This window comes from Cryptomeria japonica, chromosome 8, assembly GCF_030272615.1.
Source record: "Cryptomeria japonica chromosome 8, Sugi_1.0, whole genome shotgun sequence".
Taxonomy (NCBI): domain Eukaryota; kingdom Viridiplantae; phylum Streptophyta; class Pinopsida; order Cupressales; family Cupressaceae; genus Cryptomeria; species Cryptomeria japonica.
The window spans coordinates 603,929,015-603,936,129 of NC_081412.1; positions in this window are offsets into that span (position 1 = coordinate 603,929,015).

Below are 7,115 nucleotides of genomic sequence, written 5' to 3' on the forward strand. Positions count from 1 at the left end.
CAAGATGTCCACCTTCGATCTCAATAAATTCTTTAACTCCTTTAGCGATCAAAGTCTCTTTGCCTGTTCAAAATCATAGAAATCTAACCGTTTTTTCAAATCATCCACAATTTTGCCAAAAGCTAAGACTGAGTCCTGCAGAGGTATGTAGGCATTACATATCTTTTCCAGTTCCAATTCTGTCTTTGTTTGCTTCTTAACTATATCGACATAGAAAAATGAAACATAAGATGTGTAGGTTAGAATTCTGCCTCCTGACTCAATAACTTTTCTCAAAAGATCTTTATTTAGGGATAAAGGAATCTTCCCTGTATCAATATGTTTCATTATTTGTTCTCCTCTTTTCTTCCTGTAGTTTTTCTTAGCCATAGTCTGAGATGCTTCCTCAAGGGACTTGAGTTGGTCAAAAGCATCAACAACCAACTATCCAAGCTTGTCAATAGGAGTTGGCAAATTCCCTATACCAGTCTTCGGTAGAAGACTTGAAAAAATCTTCACAATAGTTTGGATGGTTTTTGCTTCCTTCATCTGTTCCTTAAGCCTCTTCTTCTGTGCTCTGGATTGCATCACAGTTGCAAACTCCAATAATTTTGATGCACTGATGTTGTCAACATTTATAGGCCCTTTGATGCCAAATGAGTCATCATCATCATTCTGCTGCATGACTAATGCCTTTTATGGTTCAACAGATATCTCCTTCTCAGTTTTCTCTTCCTCTTGTTCTTTCTCCTTTTCCTGTTTAGAGGACTTTGCTGCAATTTTTGCAATGGGTTACCGGTAGTTCTTTAAACCATTCAATATCACCAATTCCTGGTAGAAAGTTTTGAAAGTAAAAGAATAAACCAATCAATAATTGACCAAATTTGAACTTCTGATTGTTGTCCTTCTTAATTGACTGAAGATTCAACATTAATTGACTCCTTATGGCCTCACATAGGTCATAATCTGTATTCTCAACAATCATTTTATAGGCTGTATGCACTGCTATAGATGGCACACTGTTCATTCTATTGGAATAGAATATCCTATAGCCTATAACCATAGTAGCTAGTTTGACCGCTGGGTCCTTAATGTTATTAACAGAAAATGCACGCCCATCAGAGGTAGATGAGGTTAAAGTGGTTATAGTCTCTTTAGAAATCCGCCTCAGCTTGGGAACTTCACCGGTTGACCAAACACCAGTCACAACATGGATAGCTTCCTTGGTTATAGTGTTTGTCCTTTCCAGATACATGTTTTCACCATGAACAGACTAAGAATGATTCTTATGTGTTCCTCTTCAAAATCCTCAAGAAATTAAGCTGCATTATGAAAACCCTTCTCATAAACCCTAATATACTCGGGTTGGAACTTTCCACACTTATCGCAAAGGGATTTCAATTGAGAATAGATTGATGATGATCCTAAATCTTTGATTTTACAATCAATATAGCTAGACAAATCACCTTTTACAATGACACCATCAGGAACTTGAGATAAAGCATTGTAAGACACTATTCGTTCCGATTCCACAACCTCCATAGGTTCTGATGTGATAATTAGCCTCCCTACTTGCTTAGATGACAAAGCCATTCAGATAAACTAGATTCAAAAAGGGATTTACACAGAAATACCTTAATTCTTGCGTGTTGCCTCGGTTACTGGTTGATTACTCAAATGCACACCAGTTCCACCATCACCAATCTTCGAATCAGCTTCAATCACACAATTCACAACACAAATTCGACTAAGACTAGCTAGCAATTCTCTCTTCGCTCTGCAAGTGCTCAAGAATTCTCTTTCAAATGCATTAGGGTAAAAATAAAATAGTAAAAATTGCTTTTATCCTTTTTTACCTACTGCATTAAATGCTTGACAGCTAGGGTTATAAACCCTAATACACCACTTAATGATGCATACAATTTTAACAGGTGTAAAACCGGTTGATAAACTTTCAAAAAACCGATTGACAAAAGATATCAAGATTTCACACATAACAGCTCAAAAATTCAAGCTCTTCTTACCACTCATCTTTCAAGGGGTCTAGAAGTAGATTTACCGCTATGCTCCCCTTAGCCCTGTTAGAAGGCTCAATTCACCAATGCAAGATTCTCCACATTGAGTGAAGGATTAGGTTCTTTTGCAGGTATATCATTACTCTTCTTTGTCCATATTCGGTTAATCTCTTCTCTGGTTTCCTCAATATTTACCTTCTGCTTACCTTTTTGATCTACAAATGATTAATTTGTTTGTTCTTTCTGGATCTACAAAACTTTGCCATGTGTCCTGGTTTATGACAATGATAGCAGGCCATTCCAGATGATCTCTAGGGTCCTGCATTGCCTCTTCCAGTCATCCTTCTGCAATTCATAACCACATGACCATAATTGTTATAAATGGTGCAAATGACATTAGTTACCTTTTCCATCTCAAATGGAATAAACCGGTTGACATAGGGTCTCTGCCAGTTCATGTTACCCCAGTTGTCATAGGTTCTCCTCCAGTTACCATTAGGTCTAGATTCATGTGAGGTACTAGATTATTTGCTCCATATATGCATTCAACTGATCTATGTCCATACATTTTGCATGTAAAATAATGACCTTCAAATCTATGAGATACATACCTAGTATTTGTATTGTAGCTTGTATTCCCATTGGGTCTGTTTCTACACACATTTGCAATATGTCCAGGTTTATGACAGACAAAGCAAATAGGTTTAAAAAATTTCTTACTGGTAGGCTTGTTAGCCTTAAAAACATTTTTGTCCTTGTGAATGTTGTTCTTTGTACTAGAAGACTCTCCTTTCTCAGATGTATTAAAGCCTAGTCCAGATGTATCACCTTTCATCCTCTTTGATTATATCTACTCATCCAGCATATAAGAACTTTTCCAGCTTTCCATTAGCCTCAGTGAGCTCTCTGGTAAGATCTTCATTGTGTTTAGTAAGAGTCTCTCTTAGGGATGATGCCATTTCAAGATCTAGTTGCAAAGCCTCATTTTCTTCTTTTTTAGCATGCCAATGCTCATGCAAGGTTGCATTCTCTTGTTTGATCTTAGCAATCTCATGATCTCTTTCTTTGACAAGGTCTTCAGCTGCCCTCCTAGCTTCTAGCTTTTGAATCATGCAGATAGTTAGGGCTTCTAACTCTCTTCTCAGATTTAGCTTTTCACCCTTCAATTTTTCAACTTCTTCAGCTAATGCATCAATGTTAGCTTCATCTGAAGAACTATTATCAGATATTTCCAATAGTTGTTCAGTCAACTCTATCCTTTTGACTTGTGAAGCTTTAAATTTGATCCTTAGGGTTTCAAGCTCATCCTTGGTAGCTTCAAGCACACTTGCCATCTCAAAGTAGCTCATATCCCCCATGGTGGCTTTAGGGTTTCCTTCCAAGTGATTAGTCCTTAAAGAAGTTAGGCTCTGATACCAATTGATAGACTTATAAAGCACTGAGAGCGGGGGGGGGGGGGGGTGTGAATCAGTGATACCAAAAACAATACTACTTTAAACATTGACCGGTTGATATACTTAACAAGTTTACTCAACACTATGCATGCAATCCAAAATGATATTAAAGCATCCACACTAAGTAAAACATCCACCATAACACAAGTGTTTATACGTGGAAAACCCAAATGGGAAAAACCACGGTGAGATGAGACTCACAAGTTAACTATCTGCAGTAATAGGTAACTGATGGGTTAAGGTCTACAAAAGTGCTCTGCTAGGAACAAATCCTGTTAAAGATCCCAAAGCTCTATTAGGAGCTATACCCTATTAAAGGTAGTACCCTGTTAAGAGTAACCTCAGTAGAGGATTTCAGAATCCAAACTAATGAATCACCTTGTTAAAGGATTTGTACAATGAAGCTTGTTAGAGCTTACCCGGTTAGGGTATTTGACTGTTGTAGTGATTAGAAAACAACAGGTGGTGTGATGTAGAAGTAGCACAACTTGCTTGAATAGATCCTCTTCCGCGCACTCAAATCTGCATCACCAACATATTCTGCAATGCCTTTAACAACTTAACACTTCTATCTTTGCATCAAATAATCTCATATCATATCCTCAAAATAGTTCATCAGAATGTCATTATATAGACATTTAGATTTCATGTCAGCTTAGAAATTATATCACAATTTCCTAGGTGCAGTGTATCTAGACAATCAAACAAAACTCATCACAAATTACCTCCATAATTTTTTGGTTAGAGTAACTCATCACGATTAGTGATAACTCATCACACAATCAATGAATACCCGTTGGAACACCAATAACAGTTAGAGTTAACCATTTCAACATGTAAACCGATTGTCCTCCATTGATTCTTTAACGGTCTCCATTGAATCTTCAAGTTGATGTCAAGTTATTTCCTGTATATACTGGTTATCTCCATGTACCGGTTGACACTCTCTAAACCATCATAAACTAAACTTCCAATACCAGTTGCAATACAAGTAACTTTTAGAAGTGATACCGGTAGACAATGTGAATATATGTGTGTTTGACATGTTCCATCAATGACAACATATGAAGTCATTCATTACAATCATCATCAAGCCAACATAGGGTCTTATTACATTGCTTCTAACTAATAGAAAATCATACTGCTCCTGGCTCATGCCTTCATAGGTAGGTGCTCTTGCTCCACTAAACAAAACTAATTTGTTTGTTGGGCATTTAAGTGACAAAAAATAGAGAACTACATAATCAAATTACTATCTACAGATGGGAAGAGGTGTACAAGTGTGGGCTAGAGCCCTATCTGCCTTTCACGTATAAGAGTTACCTAGCAACAAAGAGGGTAAGAGAAACAAGTTCATTATTTGTTCACTGTCAATGGTTGAACATTTAAATGTTTGTCAATTACATAATGACGATGATGAATATAACTGAAGAATATATTTTAGAACACAAAAAGAAAGATATGCTAAGGCCAGAGGATCAATGGAGGAAGTAAAAGAAAGAGGGACAAAAAATGAAGAGAGTGACAATACCATCTTCATTCAGTCGACTCAATTCAATAAGACCACCTTGTATGAATTCTCATTCAATTTCCACTTAACCAATAACTAACCAAGTTGATTAGGGCATGATTAATTTGAACTAAGGAAATATGAGGGATATAAAATGATATACATATATTTTAACTGATGGTATGATGAAAGAATAAGTATCTGGTAGATTACGAGGAGGGGGGGGGGGGGGGTGAAACTGATACAAAATTCCCAAACTTAAACTCAAACTCACAAAGTAAACTTATTAATAAAATATCACTGTCAAGATCAATACTCATAAGAATACTCAACATCAACCGGTTAACTGTTATAGCAACTTAACAGTAAACAACTTCAATCTTGTAAACTTCCAAATGCTTAATCATATATCAACACACTCCATCTCTCAATGCTTCCAGTTATAATGCCTTATCAGAATAGTTAAGTAGTTAATCAAATCGACAAATAAGATCATAACCACAAAAACATTCACCACATGACACAAATGTTTATATGTGGAAAACCCAAATAAGTAAAAAACATGGTGAGATGAGACTCCCAAGATAGCTATCTGAACTCTTCTGAAGTTCACCCTGTTAGGTGACAAGCCTGTTAAAGATTTTACAATAAGTCCTGTTAAGAATTGATCTTGTTAGGAATCACCTGGTTAAGGGATTTACAAATGCCTTGATAAAAAGAAAATACCCCGTTAGGAGTAACCTCGATAGAGGATTTGAGAATCCAAGATAATGGACCACCTTGTTAGAGGATTTAAGAAGTAACCAAGCTTGTTAGAGCTTACCCGGTTAGAGGATTTCAATTCTTTTGTAATTGTTAGAAGACAACAGGTTTTTCTTGATCTGTCTGAATATCACTACATTTTCTTGATCAGATCCTTTTAAGCTTCAATCCGCCTTTACTCAAACTGTAGATTCATTCTCCGGTTAGGCAACCACACACTCAACTGATTTTTGCCAACACCTTTTGCAAAACAACTTCATCGACCTTAAATTCAAATCATTTAGGTCAGTAACACAACAAAAACCTAATTCTCTCATAGAGATTACAAACAAATCGGTTGAAGTGTGACCGTTGGATTTACATAGCACTCTGTACACATTCTTCAAGAAAATTCCAACCGCTCCATGATCACTGCTTCATTGGACTTGTAACTCATCACGCGCTTTGCATTAGATGCAATCCACTTTTCTCATTCCCCAGACAATCAAACAAACATGCCAAAACAATCTGAACTTATCTTCATACAATGACCACACGTATCACCATCATTACCGCTCAATCATTAATAAACCAACATAACCATTTCAACAAACTTAATCGGTTAGGGTTTAACAAAAAACAACTGGTAGGGTTTACCAGTTACATTGCATAGAAAGGGTTTAACCTTATACACCGGTTACCAGTTCAACTCACATACTTACATACCGGTTTACAACATCTTCCTCAAAGCTCTTCCTACCAGTTACAAGACAATATCAATAATAACAACAATATCATAAACACCATTACCGGTTCAATTGACATCAATGACAACGTAACATATCATTAATGCAATCTTTATGCAAATGCCAACATTAACAAGCGTACCTTAGCTCATGTTGAAGTATATTCATGATTATATATGAGATATGTGAGCATGCTAACAAATTCCCTTACAATCCAAGTTTCAAGTCATGTTGATGAATCTCTTAATGGATCCATCTCACTCTCATCTTGTGACAAATAAAGCAAAAGGGTTTCGATAATTTAGGTACATGACAATTGAGTATAACCTCAACAACAAGAAATAGATACTACTCACAACTTTACACTAATGCACGTGTGGGTTGATCAACGCCTTGTCACCATAAGCTGTTAGAACCATAAAACATAGTGACTAAGCTCTTGGTATGGATTTCAAACAACTGCTCAAATGATTTTGTAAATTTTGACACTCTACTGCAATAACTTTTTGATTGCTATGCAAAGCTGTCTGTAAGGATAGTGAATTTGGAGTCTAATTATTGTTCCAATCACCCTCTTTAGTAATGCTTATTGTAAAATCATGACATGTTATGTCCTATCATTAATTACAACCACTTGAAAATTTAGAATCAATGTTTAGAATTATATGAA